This window comes from Haliotis rubra, unplaced genomic scaffold (assembly GCF_003918875.1).
Source record: "Haliotis rubra isolate DU_JTF1 unplaced genomic scaffold, ASM391887v1 Scf61, whole genome shotgun sequence".
Classification (NCBI taxonomy): domain Eukaryota; kingdom Metazoa; phylum Mollusca; class Gastropoda; order Lepetellida; family Haliotidae; genus Haliotis; species Haliotis rubra.
The window spans coordinates 30150-51317 of record NW_025767313.1 but is presented as its reverse complement, the minus strand read 5'-3'; the positions used below and the strand labels follow the sequence as shown (position 1 = coordinate 51317).

The window sequence follows — 21168 nt, the reverse complement described above, 5'->3', positions numbered from 1 at the left end:
TAGATGTAGATGTTAGTCAGCACATTTCAGAGACTAGATGTTAGTCAGCACATTTCAGAGACTAGTCAGCACATTGTTAGTCAGCACATTTCAGAGACTAGATGTTAGTCAGCACATTTCAGAGACTAGATGTTAGTCAGCACATTTCAGAGACTAGATGTTAGTCAGCACATTTCAGAGACTAGATGTTAGTCAGCACATTTCAGAGACTAGATGTTAGTCAGCACATTTCAGAGACTAGATGTTAGTCAGCACATTTCAGAGACTAGATGTTAGTCAGCACATTTCAGAGACTAGATGTTAGTCAGCACATTTCAGAGACTAGATGTTAGTCAGCACATTTCAGAGACTAGATGTTAGTCAGCACATTTCAGAGACTAGATGTTAGTCAGCACATTTCAGAGACTAGATGTTAGTCAGCACATTTCAGCACATTTCAGAGACTAGACTAGATGTTAGTCAGCACATTTCAGAGACTAGATGTCAGTCAGCACATTTCAGAGACTAGATGTTAGTCAGCACATTTCAGAGACTAGATGTTAGTCAGCACATTTCAGAGACTAGATGTTAGTCAGCACATTTCAGAGACTAGATGTTAGTCAGCACATTTCAGAGACTAGATGTTAGTCAGCACATTTCAGAGACTAGATGTTAGTCAGCACATTTCAGAGACTAGATGTTAGTCAGCACATTTCAGAGACTAGATGCTCAGAGACTGTGTTATATTTGAGACAGATGTTAGTCTTTACAACACAGCATGCTCAGTGTGTTATATTTGCCAAGCTTTCGACACATCATGGAGTGTTGCACTCCTCAGTAATCAACTAGGACCGAGGAGATGATTGCTGCTGAAACTGCAGTTGATGATGACGTCTATCGAGCAGAGTTCTCATGGCGGGTTACAGAACCAGCAGTCTGCTGGCGGGCATGTGCGCCCTTCTGGCCGTCAATGTGCGCCAGTCCATATGTCCCAGGTTTTGTTAAGCACAGTATATATACACTTTTCGCGGCCTTTATGTACAATTCACATACGCTAACATAGTTCAGTTCAATAAACAATGAGTTTCATTCCCCGGGTAGTTCAAGAACATGTAAACTGAAGAGCAAAACATTTAATGTGTTTTTTGTGTAATCTAAAATTAACAGAACGGTTGTTAAATTTGATCATGTCTTAAATCACCCTGCAACCCTGCAACAGTTTGTAAACAATGTGAGTTTTTTGTGTAAAAAAGAATTGTTTCCATGTACACTGAAGAAAGAAATGAATTTGATACCGCATGTTCCCTTCATGTTTGAAATGTTGTATATTTATGCCAAACTTTACTGACTTAGCAAATGTATTAATTTTTGAAGATAAGATTACTGAGATACCAAGCAGTAGTTGTGTATTATGAGAAAAAGTTTTCATTTTTTAAAAGAGTTGAATAGAACTACATTAGAAATCTGCGAGTCAGAAAAAGTAAGATACACATTCGACCGGTGCAAACGCACCTTAAGATAAACTACCCATTTCATTACACCCGACAAGACGTCGTCAAGTTGTCACATGATAACAGCGCGGTCGCCATTCCAGCGTCATCAGGCAACCCTAGCCCGTGTAGGAAGACGTGGTCTGAGGAGATTGCACCCGCCTATGACGGAGCGTTGAGTCGGTATATCAGTACAGGTGTGTCAGTGGGTTAGGGACATCTGGCGGACCAGACAGATTAGATACGGGTTTACAGCTATCAGGCACAGTACTGTTACGTCAAGGTAAGTAAAGTGCATAGAATGTCTACCTACGTGTTGAATCACCTACTCGTCAACTCCATAGTTTACATGTTGCTAACAACCCATGATGTTGGTTACTGTAGCCAAATGTGTCCTGCAGGTTAACACCGGAATTAAACCCTATGTAGTGTCACTCATTATGATGTTACATAACTGCAATGGGTAGGAGTAATTGCAGTGCGCTGCTCACGTGGTTTGGCACTTCCTGGTTTACCTGGCCAACAGGCCGTCATGTAATAGTATAAAACTACACTCACTTACCTGCTCTAAAACTACCCGATAAAAACATCATACGGTCAAGGTAGGTTGTTTCATGATAATTGTACTGGACGGGGAAATGTGGAAACCTGTGAAGACTGAACGAATATAGAATAACTTGTTTATCATGTAGTGAACTTTACGTCAATAGCAATCGTTAGAGTATGGTGTTATTATGTCAGTTAAACTTTCATAAGCGAACAGCAATTAAAGTACATGTACAACTGATACTACACAGCGTATAATTAGCATTCCAGAACGACAATTCAATCATTAGCATATGCTATACAAAGATACAATATATCATACGGGTACGATAATTCAACATTAGAACAAGCTGTGCAGAGGCATAATATCATACTCTCACGGTAATTCAGATATTAGTACATGATATAAAGAATTATATCTTCAAATTCTCACGGTATACACGTCTCTTTTTCGATTGATGAATTCATCATGTTGGACACTGAGCAAATCAGCGTATGATACAAATGACGGCAGTTGAAAATTCCTTGTAATCAGTCCTGTCGATACATGTCAGTTTGTAAGTGAAACAAAGCATTCATCGTGCTGACATAATGTCGAGTCAATTTCACAGTGCACATAACAATCTGAGAAACCTGTCGTGTAACGTGTCATTTGCCAGGAGAAATCGACATGAAACACACAACCAGTGTAACGCCGATCTTGTTCATTACACAGTCAGCTGTAATGCATATCTGCCAATCTCAGTGCAACATTACACCAGTGACATTCAGCATCTATGAGTTGTAACTCTCTCAATGCTGACAAAAGAAATGAAACTGAATTGCAACTGTTGAACTGCTTTTCAGCAAACTAGTGGAATGTCATAGTGTGCATAATGGGGCTGCCAGGGCTGCCTGTGGGGCCCGTCAACTCATCTGGCAGATACAAATGACACATGAGTTAAAGAGGGTACAGTTTATTATTCGATGTAGGATAGAAAATGCAGCAAAACTTTTTTCAAAATATATACGGAATTTCTGCTGGAGAATCCATAATACGATTCCGACTATAGCATAAGCATGTTTTTAATGAAACTCTGTCAAAGAGTCATAATAATAGGTGCTGGGAAACAGATGGGGCGTATCCTGTTCCTCCCGTAGACCCGTCACAAACACACATTAACGTAAGTCAAATGTCCACATAAAACAGAGGTAAATGTCTAGATAGGGAAGGGCATCTGATACTGTACAGTCACCGAGGATTGACATTTGGAGATGCCTTCTACATGTCAACCACAATATAAACACTTTGAGCTTAATTACGACATTAATGTTGTAACACTGATCAAACAACAGTGGAGAAAAGTCGCATGCCGTTCTTGAAATGTTCGTTGACAGATCATGCTCAGTCGTAACCCAGAAGTTGTGAAATGAAGACACTAAAGGCTGGACCTGACTGACAGACAGGGAACGGTGTCAGTTGGAATGTGGACTGAATCTTAGCCCATTGGTCTTAAGATGAAAGGTGTGAGGCGTTTTCATTGGTCTCTTTTGCTTCCAGCTCCGGCGGGCAAATCAGTGAAAGTTACTACCAATTTGCCCAGTATTGAACAATATCAAATTAACCATCATAAAGGAAGCTGAAGTTTAACTTCTTGTCAAATTTGCCAGATTTTGAGCATTAGAATACGTTTTGTATGGCGATTTGATATATTGTCTGCTGCTGCTGCACAACCTGAATTTTCATTTATCACCTTTAACCAACGGCTGTACTGTGTACTGCTGCTGTTAGTCAACTTGTTTAACCAACGGTAGTACTGCTGTTCAAGGTCAACTTGTTTAACCAACGGTAGTACTGCTGTTCAAGGTCAACTTGTTTAACCAACGGTAGTACTGCTGTTCATGGTCAACTTGTTTAACCAACGGCAGTACTGCTGTTCATGGTCAACTTGTTTAACCAACGGTAGTACTGCTGTTCAAAGTCATCTTGTTTAACCAACGGTAGTACTGCTGTTCAAGGTCAACTTGTTTAACCAACGGTAGTACTGCTGTTCAAGGTCAATTTGTTTAACCAACGGTAGTACTGCTGTTCAAAGTCAACTTGTTTAACCAACGGTAGTGCTGCTGTTCATGGTCAACTTGTTTAACCAACGGTAGTACTGCTGTTCAAGGTCAACTTGTTTAACCAACGGTAGTACTGCTGTTCATGGTCAACTTGTTTAACCAACGGTAGTACTGCTGTTCAAGGTCAACTTGTTTAACCAACGGTAGTACTGCTGTTCATGGTCAACTTGTTTAACCAACGGTAGTACTGCTGTTCGAGGTCAACTTGTTTAACCAACGGTAGTACTGCTGTTCAAGGTCAACTTGTTTAACCAACGGTAGTACTGCTGTTCGAGGTCATCTTGTTTAACCGACGGTAGTACTGTTGTTCAAGGTCATCTCATTTAACCCACGGTAGTACTGCTCTAACCAGAGGGGGCACTGCTGTTAATGTTCAGTGTCACTGATCCTGGAACGTTATTTCTGTCCGTTCTTGTGCTGTTTCCCCATCATCGTTTAGCTTCACGAGTTACGCTTCATATAATACATCGACTTTGTCCTGTAATGTGAAGAACAGTATTTACAGGGGATATCAACCATTCCCCCGTCCGCCTTTGAGAGAACGTTCTCAAGCTTCAATGCAGAGCCCGCAATCAGTTATATAAGTCCAAGTCCAGTTTATTCGAATTTATCCCAAACTGATACAGACCTTTTGGCAGATAATAAATTTAGTTTTCGTCATACTGGCCATGTTATAAACGATACACTTTTGGGGTGGGCACTTTCATTCTTACATTTTCATCGTCACTATTTCCCTAGAAGTATGTTGAGTGGATCAGAGGTTCGTCACAGGGCTCAAGACGTCAATGATACATTGGATTAAAATCTCATGCAGGATGATTGATCGTAATAGCCCCTTATTAATTATGACACTGCAATCAGCAGTAGGTTCATAAAACTGGATCTTCAGATGAGAAGATCGAGGTGGAGTCTCTTGCTTGACCACGGTATAAGTATCTATACTGAAACGTCGCCTCCATAAAGGTATGTCTTCATTGTTCCTCAGCAACTGCTGAATCGTGAATCAAACAGATCAAGGGGTGGAGAGATACTACCCCGCGAGAGAAAAACTTCGCTGCACTGGGCAATATGGGTTTATCAGTCTCGGTCACAACAGCTTATATCTGAGATGTGGTTGTGTTTAGTGTAACTAGTTATGGGGAATATGACCATAATGAAGATCTTAGATCTGTAATTTGACGGAGGTTGTAACGGAAGGTGCAGCATGAGCATCGGACTGTAGAACGACATTGTTGATAGTGGGATTCGTAGCTATCTATTAGTGAGCAGTTGGTGGTGGACTCTATCATAACTAGATTTGTTCAGCTACATGGCTGCTCGACATTGCCTCGTTTACACCTGCCCCCTTGTTTGACTATCAAGTGATTACATGTTTTGTAAACTCAATTGGACAAACACGGCATCTCTACAGTAAAACGCGCGTAGTACCTTATTAAGACCACATGTCGTTGGCACCTCCAATAACTGCGGTAAACTTCTAACAAAAAGTACATATGTCAGTGCTTTAACATAATAACGGAACAACTAACATATCGCAGTAGGGCCACGGTGAAAAATGTTTTTGGCCTTACTATCTCCTACGTAGTACTTAATATATCCTACGTAGGACATAGTATCTCCTACGTAGGACTTAGTATCTCCTACGTAGGACATAGTATCTCCTACGTAGGACTTAGTATCTCCTACGTAGAACATCCTATCTCCTACGTAGGACATAGTATCTCCTACGTAGGACTTAGTATCTCCTACGTAGAACATACTATCTCCTACGTAGGACTTGGTATATCCTACGTAGTACTTATTATCTCCTACGTAGGACTTACCATCTCCTACGTAGGACTTGGTATATCCTATGTAGTACTTAATATCTCCTACGTAGGACTTAGTATCTTCTATGTAGGACTTAGTATCTCCTACGTAGAACATCCTATCTCCTACGTAGGACATAGTATCTCCTACGTAGGACTTGGTATATCCTACGTAGTACTTAATATCTCCTACGTAGGACTTAGTATCTTCTACGTAGGACTTATTATCTCCTACGTAGGACTTACCATCTCCTACGTAGGACTTGGTATATCCGTACGTAGTACTTAATATCTCCTACGTAGGACTTAGTATCTTCTACGTAGGACTTATTATCTCCTAGGTAGGACATAGTATCTCCTACGTAGGACTTACGTAGGACTTTCTCTCCTACGTAGGACTTGGTATATCCTACGTAGTACTTTATATCTCCTAGTAGGACTTAGTATCTTCTACGTAGGACTTATTATCTCCTAGGTAGGACATAATATCTCCTATGTAGGACTTAGTATCTCCTACGTAGGACATAGTATCTCCTACGTAGGACTTAGTATCTCCTACGTAGAACTTAGTATCTCCCACGTAGGACTTAGTATCCCATGCGTAGTACTTAATATCTCCTGTAGGAGATAATCGATATACGCATATATACATTAACCTGAAACGGTCGACTTAAATCCCCAGACACGCACACAATCTCCTGTTTCACTGTTTCAGTCATTGTTAGAGTCTATAGTCATTCGTTTCATTCACTATTAGAATCTACAGTTATGTGTTTTATTTACTGTTAGAGTCTACTATCATGTGTTTCATTTACTATTAGAGTCTACTGTTTCCTTCACTATTAGAGTCATGTGTTCAACTAATTGTTGCACAGGAGTGTGTTGGACCGACTGATATACTTTACTGCCTTGCGTTCAGTTTGCTCTACTATTACGCGTTGCAGTTAGTTCACTGTTGTATGTTGCACTTTGTTACACTTTACTATTATGGGTTGGATATTTCAGAGGTCGTTGCACATGAATCATAATCTGCGTGTACAGACGTGTCTTAGACTATCGGTGGCAATCTATGTGTACGTATCCCCTTATAATTATAAAAATAACTATAATGACAATCCTTTGCCTTTTTTAATTTCGTATTGTGTTACGCCGCACTCAACACTTTTCCACCCCAGTCAAGTCAACCTGTAAACGATTACGAAAAAAACGAGCCGCAAACGAGCGTTGCATCCGATCCTACCTAGCCCCATCTGAAGACAAGCAACAACTTGCGGAGGTCGTGTTATAACCCGAGTTTCATATCAGAACCTCACCCCAATCCCCACCTACCTCTCTCTCTGTGTGTGTGTGTGTGTGTGTGTGAATAGATGTATGTATGATAGATTCAACATAACCATTCCCAAACCTCCATAACTGCAATTAGAACAGGGTCCACGTCACCCTAACGTAATACACGCACAGTAACACTGTATAGTAACACTGTGTTAGTGTCATGAATATTCACTGACTCACATTTCTACTACCTAACGTCCTGCATAGCCAAACATTCTCAACTTAATAACCATACCTCATAATCCGAACCTTAAAAAGGATATATTAAGTACAATGTAGGAGATAGTAAGTCTAAATAGGACTTAATAACTCCTACGTAGGAGATACTATCTCCTACGTAGGAGTTATTCAGTCCTATTTAGTCTTACTATAGGGATAGTGACACATTTTTTTTTCACCGTGGCACTACTACGCTTCCGTAGTGACATGCTTCAAATTTGTTTTGTTTTTTTAAAAACAAACAAACAAACCCAGAAATGTATATGCTTTGAATTCTATTACCTATATCTCCCATTTACTTTCCAGAACACTAATTCAAATAGACCAAATATTAAAGTAAACTGTTAATTAAAAATTGTAAAAATTAAACTTATGAAATACTTCTACGACAAACAATAGTTACTTAGTATGTTGCATCATGCAGAAGAAAACATGTTTTGCTGGTTAATGTCGGCTGTCGCAGGCGAAGCGCAGACATATTTCCGCACTGTTCACTTTCTCCCCCTCAGTCTCTCCATCTCTTTTAGTGAAATTGTAGTTATATTCTACGTAGATTATACTTGCATCCATGCAGAAAAGACTTTCATCACTTTCATAGATAAACAAATCAAAATCGTTACCGGGAGCGTGATAGTGTGTTGAGAAGCCAGGACCCTAGTATAGTTAGATATCTTTAAACAAACGCTGGATTGAGTTTATACAATAATATATTATATGCATATGGTTTCTTTTCATCTGGTCTTTTCTGTACTTTTACAACTAAAATCATTTCAATATATCAGCGTTAAAATGAAAAACATACTCAAAGAAATTCATTCAACACAAATTCGACAAATTGAAATGAAGAGTGACTTCAGTGAATGTCCTGATATGCTTCACTAAAGACACATCAAGGCTGAAAGTCAACCAAATCGGCCATTATAAGTTAAACCAGAGGTTACATAAAACTAACCGGGAACTATTATCGATTAAATATATGGAGGAAATATGGCTACCAAGTCGACAGTGCGATACTAGATGCTAGATGATTAATCTTTAATGCGCAAAATTAAGTATCATCTACGTATGCGTAAGTTTCATCTATGTTTGAACCATATCTTACCTTTTGGTAATAATTCATAACATATTACTTATATTTTAAATTGTATAATAAACCCTTACGTCAAACGCTATCAAATGCTTTAGACGTACCACTGAAAAATCGATGGAAATATTCGTGCTGATCTATCATAACAATTAAGCAACGTTACACAAATATTTCTGCTAAATCTTTTTTGGGCTGTGTTTATTTGTTGTTTTACGCCACACTCAGCAATTCTTCAGCTGTATGAAGGCGGTCAGTACAGTCGGGACAACCCAATCACGCGACTCGATCAACGTAACTGGGGTACAATGACACGACAAATGCGAGGTAGGAAGATGTTTATAGCTAATGAAGAAATAATGGAACCCTCTCATGCCGCTATCATCTATGCGTAGGGGCGGGGGAGAGGAGGGGGTTTGGAAACTAGGAAATAAAATCACAGGATTCTGGTTCGTGTTACTGTTTGCTTTGCTTCACGTTTATGTTGTACGTAGATAAACATCTCTCTCTCTCTCTCTCTCTCTCTCTCTCTCTCTCTCTCTCTCTCTCTCTCTCTCTCTCTCTCTCTCTCTCTCTCTCTCTCTCTCAATATCATAGACATTGAAGACATAGTCACAACATATTGATTTGTCTGATGGAAATGTTAAACGGTCATGAGTGTTGTGGAAGGGCTGTCGTGTTTCCTGTAATGGATGTCCTACAGCGACGTGTCTGCCAGGACGAGGATACTATCAAATATCAGGTACACGTGGGTAGGGAACTATGGGTTACAACTGGAAGGTCGAGCATAACCCTCGTGGTCTAGCAGTAACATCTTGTTTGGTTTGTTAGTGTCTCTCAATGACACTCGTTTTATAGCAGTAACGTCTTGTTTGGTTTGTTAGTGTCTCTCAATGACACTCGTTTTATAGCAGTAATGTCTTGTTTGGTTTGTTAGTGTCTCTCAATGACACTCGTTTTATAGCAGTAACGTCTTGTTTGGTTTGTTAGTGTCTCTCAATGACAATCGTTTTATAGCAGTAACGTCTTGTTTGGTTTGTTAGTGTCTCTCAATGACAATCGTTTTATAGCAGTAACGTCTTGTTTGGTTTGTTAGTGTCTCTCAATGACACTCGTTTTATAGCAGTAACGTCTTGTTTGGTTTGTTAGTGTCTCTCAATGACACTCGTTTTATAGCAGTAACGTCTTGTTTGGTTTGTTAGTGTCTCTCAATGACACTCGTTTTATAGCAGTGACGTCTTTGTTGTTGTTGGTGTCTCTCAATAACAGTCGTGGTATAACCATAATGTCTTCTTTGGTGTCTTGGAGTTTCACGATAACAGTCGTTGCATAACCATAATGTCTTGTTTGGTTTCTTGGAGTTTCACAATAACAGTCGTTGTAAAACCATAATGTCTTGTTTGGTTTCTTGGAGTTTCACAATAACAATCGTGGTATAACTATAATGTCTTGTTTGATTTCTTGGAGTCTCTCAATAACAGTCGTGGTATAACCATAATGTCTTGTTTGGTTTCTTGGAGTTTCACAATAACAGTCGTTGTAAAACCATAATGTCTAGTTTGGTTTCTTGGAGTTTCACAATAACAGTTGTTTTATAGCAGTAACGTCTTTGTTGTTGGTGGTGTCTCTCAATAACAGACGTGGTATAACCAAAATGTCTTGTTTGGTTTCTTGGAGTTTCACAATAACAGTCGTTGTATAACTATATTGTCCTGTTTGGTTTCTTGGAGTTTCACGATAACAGTCGTTGTATAACCATAATGTCTTGTTTGGTTTCTTGGAGTCTTTCAATAACAGTCGTTGTATATCCATAATGTCTAGTTTGGTTTCTGGGAGTCACACAATAACAGTCGTTGTATAACTATATTGTCCTGTTTGGTTTCTTGGAGTTTCACAATAACAGTCGTTATATAACCATAATGTCTTCTTTGGTTTCTTGGAGTTTCACGATAACAGTCGTTGTATAACTGTAATGTCTTGTTTTGTTTCTTGGAGTTTCACAATAACAGTCGTTGTATAACTATAAAGTCTTGTTTGGTTTCTTGGAGTTTCACAAAAACAGTCGTTGTATAACTGTAATGTCTGGTTTGGTTTCTTGGAGTTTCACAATAAAAGTCGTTGTATAACCATAATGTCTTGTTTGGTTTCTTGGAGTTTCACAATAACAGTCGTTGTATAACTATATTGTCCTGTTTTGTTTCTTGGAGTTTCACAATAACAGTTGTGGTATAACCATAATGTCTTGTTTGGTTTCTTGGAGTTTCACAATAACAATCGTGGTATAACCATAATGTCTTGTTTGGTTTCTTGGAGTTTCACAATAACAGTCGTTGTATAACTATATTGTCCTGTTTTGTTTCTTGGAGTTTCACAATAACAGTTGTGGTATAACCATAATGTCTTGTTTGGTTTCTTGTCTCGTACAGACCCTGAAGCAAACATATCAAGAAAGCCCACGCAAGTCTAGAAAATGTGGCAAGTCTAGATTTCCTCAGCTTCAGGGTCTGTACCAATCTGCTGAATTCACAAGCCAGAATATGGCTTGTAATTATCAGTTGATCTCTAGCTGTCACTAGTGTTTAATATTAACTCATGGGGAGCCTCCCCCACCACTCCCCAAGACCCCACACTGAGCCAAGACCTCCTGCTTCTGCCTGTCCTCTCACTCCAGACAAACAACATGTGTGATTACATATGAGACCTGATGACTTATAAAATCTGAGTATTTTCTTTAACTGTTTCATTTTACACTGGCGAGGAGAGGGGATCATTTCGAACAGTTTTCCATCTCAGGGTAAAAATGAATTGGAACTTTTATGAGGATGAAAGTAAATTACTAAATATACATAGCATTCATCCAAATCAGAATACAATGATTGAAAAGTACTTAAGTGGTGAAGATGTGTTGTTTCGTTCTCCACCCAGGAGTGGAAAATCACTGACTTTCGAAATTCTCCCTATTCAGACAAGTCAGTAGAAAATACAAGCCATGCTACTGTTATTGTTGTGTCATCCTTGATTTGCATGATGAAGAGACAAACAGAGAAATATAAATCATTAGGCTCAAAGCAGTGTACCTCAACGATGTAGGCATTTGTGACTTTACCCATAAACTTTGAAAAGACATTGTCATGGGGATCTGATGACATATTGTTATCCCCCGCAATATAGAAACGAGTTCCGTCCGTCCCTGCGTCCGTCACGCTTTGTCCGAAGCTTATCTCCTAAACTATTTGTGATAGCTTAACCAAACTTGGTACACATGTCGACCATGATCCCTGGGTTAGACCCAGATATGAATGTGTTGTTTCCATGGAAACATGACTTAGGCTGTGTCTATGAGAATGTCATCTTGTCCGAAGCAAATCTCCTAAATTATACATGCTAGCTTCATCAAACTTGGTACACATATCAAGCATGATCCATAAATGTGCCATGTGATGGTTAGACCCAGATATGAATTCTATTTTTTGCGGTTCCATGGAAACGGGACTTGGTACACATGCTAAACTTGGTACACCTATCAAACATGATCCATAAATGTGCCATTTGATGGTTAGACCCAGATATGAATTATATTTTTTTGCTGTTTCCATGGAAACATGACTTAGGCTGTGACTATGAGGATGTCATCTTGTCCAGAGCAGATCTCCCAAACTATACATGCAAGCTTCATCAAACTTGGAACATATGTCAAGTATGATCCATAGATGTGCCTTTTGGGGTTTAGACCCAGATTTGGCACATAGATAGGTCTGGTGATATACTGGTGCCTTTTGGTAGTTTTGGATTTCTGAATAAAACTATTTTGTGTTTCCATGGCAACAAGTTTGACATAGATTGAAATTGGTGGTAGTGCTCTTTTCCGGAGCAAAACTTAAAAACCTTTCAATACTCTCCTTCCACTTTGTAATATAGTCACAGACTTTGTTGACACATATCATTGCATCCCATTCGTGTAGATTGATGCTCATGCTGTTGATCACTGGATTATCTTGTCCAGATTCTATTATTTACAGACAGCTGGAATATTGCTGAGTGTGGCATAAAACTAAACTCACTCACTCACTGCTATATACACACCAAAACATTTGACATAGTCATAACTAACTGATATATACATGAAGAGTATTTTGCCATTGCGGGGGATATTGATGACTTTTTCTGCTTGTTACACTATATATATATATGCAACATCCATTAAACTTCCACATATAGTGCAGACACAACCTTTGGATTTTCGAGAATATAAATAACTTTGGATTTTTTTTTTTGAGATCCAGTTGTCCAGCCATAGGAATATCAAGAGATGCTACCCTTAGCTGGTATCCCTGCTTGCTCTCAAAATAGATTTGGCGACACTTGATACTCATTACCCCAAATTGGCCCACACCACTGGCAGTAGGACTGGGAGGCAGTGGGGGCAGTAAATATTCCTGTCACACACAATTAAAGCAGTAGTGGGTGATAAGAATCTTTGTACATGTTGTGAAATTCCAAGAAATTATCCCTCTGCAGATTTGTTTAGTCTCTGAAAATGAAGAAAGTCTCAGGGCTCCTTTTCATTATATATATTTTGTTTTTACTATGAACTTTTTTCAGTAAAATATGTTCATTTCAGAGACTAGTTGTTAGTCTAAAGTATATTGTCCTGTTTGGTTTCTTGGAGTTTCACAATAACAGTCGTTGTATAACCATAATGTCTTGTTTGGTTTCTTTGAGTTTCACAATAACAATCGTGGTATAACCATAATGTCTTGTTTGGTTTCTTGGAGTTTCACAATAACAGTCGTTGTAAAACCATAATGTCTTGTTTGGTTTCTTGGAGTTTCACAATAACAATCGTGGTATAACTATAATGTCTTGTTTGGTTTCTTGGAGTTTCACAATAACAGTCGTGGTATAACCATAATGTCTTGTTTGGTTTCTTGGAGTTTCACAATAACAGTCGTTGTATAACTATAATGTCTTGTTTGGTTTCTTGGAGTTTCACAATAACAGTCGTTGTATAACTGTAATGTCTTGTTTGGTTTCTTGGTGTCTCTCACAATAACAGTCGTGGTATAACCATAATGTCTTGTTTGGTTTCTTGGAGTTTCACAATAACAGTCGTTGTATAACTATAATGTCTTGTTTGGTTTCTTGGAGTTTCACAATAACAGTCGTTGTATAACCATAATGTCTTGTTTGGTTTCTTGGAGTTTCACAATAACAGTCGTTGTATAACCATAATGTCTTGTTTGGTTTCTTGGAGTTTCACAATAACAGTCGTTGTATAACTATATTGTCCTGTTTGGTTTCTTGGAGTTTCACAATAACAGTCGTTGTATAACTATAATGTCTTGTTTGGTTTCTTGGAGTTTCACAATAACAGTCGTTGTATAACTATAATGTCTTGTTTGGTTTCTTGGAGTTTCACGATAACAGTCGTTGTATAACCATAATGTCTTGTTTGGTTTCTTGGAGTTTCACGATAACAGTCGTTATATAACCATAATGTCTTCTTTGGTTTCTTGGAGTTTCACGATAACAGTCGTTGTATAACTGTAATGTCTTGTTTGGTTTCTTGGAGTTTCACAATAACAGTCGTTGTATAACTATAATGTCTTGTTTGGTTTCTTGGAGTTTCACAAAAACAGTCGTTGTATAACTGTAATGTCTGGTTTGGTTTCTTGGAGTTTCACAATAAAAGTCGTTGTATAACCATAATGTCTTGTTTGGTTTCTTGGAGTTTCACAATAACAGTCGTTGTATAACTATATTGTCCTGTTTGGTTTCTTGGAGTTTCACAATAACAGTCGTTTGATAACCATAATGTCTTGTTTGGTTTCTTGGAGTTTCACAATAACAATCGTGGTATAACCATAATGTCTTGTTTGGTTTCTTGGAGTTTCACAATAACAGTCGTTGTATAACTATATTGTCCTATTTGGTTTCTTGGAGTTTCACAATAACAGTCGTTATATAACCGTAATGTCTTGTTTGGTTTCTTGGAGTTTCACGATAACAGTCGTTGTATAACCATAATGTCTTGTTTGGTTTCTTGGAGTTTCACGATAACAGTCGTTGTATAACCATAATGTCTTGTTTGGTTTCTTGGAGTTTCACAATAACAGTCGTTGTATAACCATAATGTCTTGTTTGGTTTCTTGGAGTTTCACAATAACAGTCGTTGTATAACTATTAAGTCTTGTTTGGTTTCTTGGAGTTTCTCAATAACAGTCGTTGTATAACTGTAATGCCTTATTGGTATCTTGGTGTCTAACGATAACACTCGTGGTATAACTGTTATGTCTTATTGGTATCTTGGTGCGTCACAATAGTAGCTGTGGTATAACTGTAATGTCTTACTGGTATCTTGGTGTCTCACGATGACTGTCGTGGTATAACTGTAATATGTAATGTCTTATTGGTATCTCCGTGCCTCACAATAGTAGCTGTGGAATAACTGTAATATCTTATTGGTATCTTGGTGCCTCACGATAACAGTTGTGGTATAACTGTAATATGTAATGTTTTATTGGTATCTTGGTGTCTCACAATAAGAGTTGTGGTATAACTGTAATGTCTTATTTGGTTTCTTGGAGTTTCACAATAACAGTCGTTGTATAACTATAAAGTCTTGTTTGGTTTCTTGGAGTTTCACAAAAACAGTCGTTGTATAACTGTAATGTCTGGTTTGGTTTCTTGGAGTTTCACAATAAAAGTCGTTGTATAACCATAATGTCTTGTTTGGTTTCTTGGAGTTTCACAATAACAGTCGTTGTATAACTATATTGTCCTGTTTGGTTTCTTGGAGTTTCACAATAACAGTCGTTGGTATAACCATAATGTCTTGTTTGGTTTCTTCGAGTTTCACAATAACAATCGTGGTATAACCATAATGTCTTCTTTGGTTTCTTGGAGTTTCACAATAACAGTCGTTGTATAACTGTAATGTCTTGTTTGGTTTCTTGGAGTTTCACAATAACAGTCGTTGTATAACTATAATGTCTTGTTTGGTTTCTTGGAGTTTCACGATAACAGTCGTTGTATAACTGTAATGTCTGGTTTGGTTTCTTGGAGTTTCACAATAAAAGTCGTTGTATAACCATAATGTCTTGTTTGGTTTCTTGGAGTTTCACAATAACAGTCGTTGTATAACTATAATGTCTTGTTTGGTTTCTTGATGTTTCACAATAACAGTCGTTGTATAACTGTAATGTCTTATTTGGTTTCTTGGAGTTTCACAATAACAGTCGTTGTATAACTGTAATGTCTTATTTGGTTTCTTGATGCAATCACGATAACAGTCGTTTGGTTTCTTGGAGTACAATAACAGTCGTTGTATATATAATGTCTTGTTTGGTTTCTTGGAGTTTCACAATAACAGTCGTTGTATAACTGTAATGTCTTGTTTGGTTTCTTGGTTTCTTGTCGTTGTATAACTATAATGTCTCTTGGAGTTTCAATAACAGTCGTTGTATAACTATAATGTCTTGTTTGGTTTCTTGGAGTTTCACAATAACAGTCGTTGTATAACTGTAATGTCTTGTTTGGTTTCTTGGAGTTTCACAATAACAGTCGTTGTATAACTATAATGTCTTGTTTGGTTTCTTGGAGTTTCACAATAACAGTCGTTGTATAACTGTAATGTCTTGTTTGGTTTCTTGGAGTTTCACAATAACAGTCGTTGTATAACCATAATGTCTTGTTTGGTTTCTTGGAGTTTCACAATAACAGTCGTTGTATAACCATAATGTCTTGTTTGGTGTCTTGGAGTCTCTCAATAACATCGTGGTATAACTATAATGTCTTGTTTGGTTTCTTGGAGTTTCACAATAACAGTCGTTGTATAACCATAATGTCTTGTTTGGTTTCTTGTCGTTTCACAATAATAACAGTCGTGGTATAACCATAATGTCTTGTTTGGTTTCTTGGAGTTTCACAATAACAGTCGTTGTATAACTATAATGTCTTATTTGGTTTCTTGGAGTTTCACAATAACAGTCGTGGTATAACCATAATGTCTTGTTTGGTTTCTTGGAGTTTCACGATAACAGTCGTTGTATAACTGTAATGTCTTATTTTGGTTTCTTGGAGTTTCACAATAACAGTCGTTGTATAACCATAATGTCTTGTTTGGTTTCTTGGAGTTTCACAATAACAGTCGTTGTATAACTATAATGTCTTGTTTGGTTTCTTGGAGTTTCACAATAACAGTCGTTGTATAACTGTAATGTCTTGTTTGGTTTCTTGGAGTTTCACAATAACAGTCGTTGTATAACTATAATGTCTTATTTGGTTTCTTGGAGTTTCACAATAACAGTCGTTGTATAACTATAATGTCTTGTTTGGTTTCTTGAGTTTCTCACGAATAACAGTCGTTGTATAACTCGTAATGTCTTGTTTGGTTTCTTGGTTTCTTGGAGTTATCACAATAACAGTCGTTGTATAACCATAATGTCTTGTTTGGTTTCTTGGAGTTTCACAATAACAGTCGTTGTATAACTATAATGTCTTGTTTGGTTTCTTGGAGTTTCACAATAACAGTCGTTGTATAACTGTAATGCCTTATTGGTATCTTGGAGTTTCTAACGATAACACTCGTTGGTATAACTGTTATGTCTTATTGGTTTCTTGGTTTCACAATAACAGTGTGGTATAACTGTAATGTCTTACTGGTATCTTGGTGTCTCACGATAACAGTCGTGGTATAACTGTAATATGTAATGTCTTATTGGTATCTTGGTGCCTCACAATAGTAGCTGTGGTATAACTGTAATGTCTTATTGGTATCTTGGTGTCTCACGATAACAGTCGTGGTATAACTGTAATATGTAATGTCTTATTGGTATCTTGGTGTCTCACAATAACAGTTGTGGTATAACTGTAATGTCTTATTTGGTATCTTGGTGTCTCACAATAACAGTTGTGGTATAACTGTAATGTCTTGTTTGGTATCTTGGAGTTTCACATGATAACAGTCGTTGTATAAACTGTAATGTCTTACTTGGTTTCTTGGAGTTTCACAATAACAGTCGTTGTATAACCATAATGTCTTGTTTAACCATTTGTTGGTTTTTCACAATAACAGTCGTTGTATAACTGTAATGTCTTGTTTGGTTTCTTGGAGTTTCACAATAACAGTCGTTGTATAACCATAATGTCTTGTTTGGTTTCTTGGAGTTTCACAATAACAGTCGTTGTATAACTATATTGTCCTCACGTTTCTTGGAGTTTCACAATAACAGTCGTTGTATAACCATAATGTCTTGTTTGGTTTCTTGGAGTCTCACAATAACAGTCGTGGTATAACTGTAATGTCTTGTTTGGTATCTTGGAGTCTCACATAACAGTCGTATGTATAACTATAATGTCTTATTTGGTTTCTTGGAGTTTCACAATAACAGTCGTTGTATAACTGTAATGTCTTGTTTGGTTTCTTGGAGTTTCACAATAACAGTCGTTGTATAACTATAATGTCTTGTTTGGTTTCTTGGAGTTTCACAATAACAGTCGTTGTATAACTGTAATGTCTTGTTTGGTTTCTTGGAGTTTCACAATAACAGTCGTTGTATAACTATAATGTCTTGTTTGGTTTCTTGGAGTCTCTCAATAACAGTCGTTGTATAACTGTAATGTCTTGTTTGGTTTCTTGGAGTTTCACAATAACAGTCGTTGTATAACCATAATGTCTTGTGGTTGGTTTCTTGGAGTTTCACAATAACAGTCGTTGTATAACTGTAATGTCTTGTTTGGTTTCTTGGAGTTTCACAATAACAGTCGTTGTATAACTATAATGTCTTGTTTGGTTTCTTGGAGTTTCACAATAACAGTCGTTGTATAACTGTAATGTCCTTGTTTGGTTTCTTGGAGTTTCACAATAACAGTCGTGGTATAACCAGTAATGTCTTGTTTGGTTTCTTGGAGTTTCACAATAACAGTCGTTGTATAACTATAATGTCTTGTTTGGTTTCTTGAGTTTCACAATAACAGTCGTTGTATAACTGTAATGTCTTGTTGGTTTTCACAATCTTGGTGTTTCACAATAACAATAACAGTCGTGGTATAACCATAATGTCTTGTTTGGTTTCTTGGAGTTTCACAATAACAGTCGTTGTATAACTATATTGTCCTATTTGGTTTCTTGGAGTTTCACAATAACAGTCGTTATATAACCATAATGTCTTGTTTGGTTTCTTGGAGTTTCACGATAACAGTCGTTGTATAACCATAATGTCTTGTTTGGTTTCTTGGAGTTTCACGATAACAGTCGTTGTATAACCATAATGTCTTCTTTGGTTTCTTGGAGTTTCACAATAACAGTCGTTGTATAACTATAAAGTCTTGTTTGGTTTCTTGGAGTTTCACAATAACAGTCGTTGTATAACTGTAATGCCTTATTGGTATCTTGGTGTCTAACGATAACACTCGTGGTATAACTGTTATGTCTTATTGGTATCTTGGTGCGTCACAATAGTAGCTGTGGTATAACTGTAATGTCTTACTGGTATCTTGGTGTCTCACGATAACAGTCGTGGTATAACTGTAATGTCTTATTGGTATCTTGGTGTCTCACGATAACGGTCGTGGTATAACTGTAATGTCTTTACTGGTATCTTGGTGTCTCACGATAACAGTCGTGGTATAACTGTAATGTCTTATTGGTATCTTGGTGTCTCACGATAACAGTCGTGGTATAACTGTAATGTCTTACTGGTATCTTGGTGTCTCACGATAACAGTTGTGGTATAACTGTAATGTCTTATTGGTATCTTGGTGTCTCACGATAACAGTCGTGGTATAACTGTAATGTCTTGTTTGGTATCTTGGTGTCTCACAATAACAGTCGTTGTATAACTGTAATGTCTTACTTGGTTTCTTGGTCTTTCACGATAACAGTCGTTGTATAACTGTAATGTCGTTGTTGGTATCTTGGTTTCTTTGAGTTTCACGATAACAGTCGTTGTATAACTGTAATGTCTTGTTGGTTTCTTGGTGTCTCACAATAACAGTCGTGGTATAACTGTAATGTCTTGTTTGGTTTCTTGGTGTTTCACAATAACAGTCGTGTCTTGTAGTTTCAACTATAACCATAATGTCTTGTTTGGTTTCTTGGTGTTTCACAATAACAGTCGTTGTATAACTATAATGTCTTGTTTGGTTTCTTGGAGTTTCACGATAACAGTCGTTGTATAACTGTAATGTCTTATTGGTATCTTGGTGTCTCACGATAACACTCGTGGTATAACTGTAATGTCTTACCGGTATCTTGGTGTCTCACGATAATAGCTGTGGTATAACTGTAATGTCTTATTGGTATCTTGGTGTCTCACGATAACAATCGTGGTATAACTGTAATGTCTTACTGGTATCTTGGTGTCTCACGATAACAGTTGTGGTATAACTGTAATATCTTATTGGTATCTTGGTGTCTCACGATAACAGTTGTGGTATAACTGTAATGTCTTACTGGTATCTTGGTGTCTCACAATAACAGTCGTGGTATAACTGTAATGTCTTATTGGTATCTTGGTGTCTCACAATAACAGTTGTGGTATAACTGTAATGTCTTACTTGGTTTCTTGATGTCTCACGATAACAGTCGTTGTATAACTGTAATGTCTTACCGGTATCTTGGTGTTTCACGACAATAGTCGTTGTATAACTGTAATGTCTTGTTTGGTATCTTGGAGTCTCACGATAACAGTCGTTGTATAACTATAATGTCTTACTTGGTTTCTTGGTGTTTCACAATAACAGTCGTGTATAATAACTATAATGTCTTATTTGTATCTTGGAGTCTCACGATAACAGTTGTGGTATAACCGTAATGTCTTACTTGGTATCTTGGTGTCTCACGATAACAGTTGTGGTATAACTCGTAATGTCTTATTGGTATCTTGGTGTCTCACGATAACAGGTTGTGGTATAACTGTAATGTCTTACTTGGTATCTTGGTGTCTCACGATAACACTCGTGGTATAACTGTAATGTCTTACTTTGGTATCTTGGTGTCTCACGATAACAGTCGTGGTATAACTGTAATGTCTTATTGGTATCTTGGTGTCTCACGATAACAGTCGTGGTATAACTGTAATGTCTTGTTTGGTATCTTGGTGTCTCACGATAACAGTTGTGGTATAACTGTAATGTCTTATTGGTATCTTGGTGTCTCACGATAACGGTTGTGGTATAACTGTAATGTCTTACTGGTATCTTGGTGTCTCACGATAACAGTCGTGGTATAACTGTAATGTCTTACTGGTATGTTGGTGTCTCACGATAACGGTTGTGGTATAACTGTAATGTCTTACTGGTATATTGGTGTCTCACGATAACAGTCGTGGTATAACTGTAATGTGTTATTGTTGTCTACCTCATGTAATGAATACAGTTTCTCTTAAGGAAGCGAGGGGGAGTTCTGTGTGTCTATGCAGCACATACCAGCAACACTGTCAACACCTGTACGATGGGGTTGTGGTAATCACCAGGGACTAATTGTTTGATCGGCATTCTAGAAGTTGCTGGGTCAAAAATGAAGCATACAACTTTATGAATGATTTATTGCATAGAGCGACGTTTCGTTGTAGATTCTTACACCGTTATTAAGCTGCGTATTTTC

General features: G+C 37.6%; 1 protein-coding gene across 1 annotated transcript in view; it reads left to right on the top strand.

Annotated features, from left to right (window-relative positions):
- Positions 1-1699: 1699 nt before the first annotated feature.
- Positions 1700-21168, top strand: part of LOC124255792 (voltage-gated hydrogen channel 1-like) — a gene marked incomplete at its 3' end in the record, with an annotated part of 36813 nt that continues 17344 nt past the window's right edge. Inside the window, 1 exon segment of the mRNA XM_046689717.1 lies at positions 1700-1752.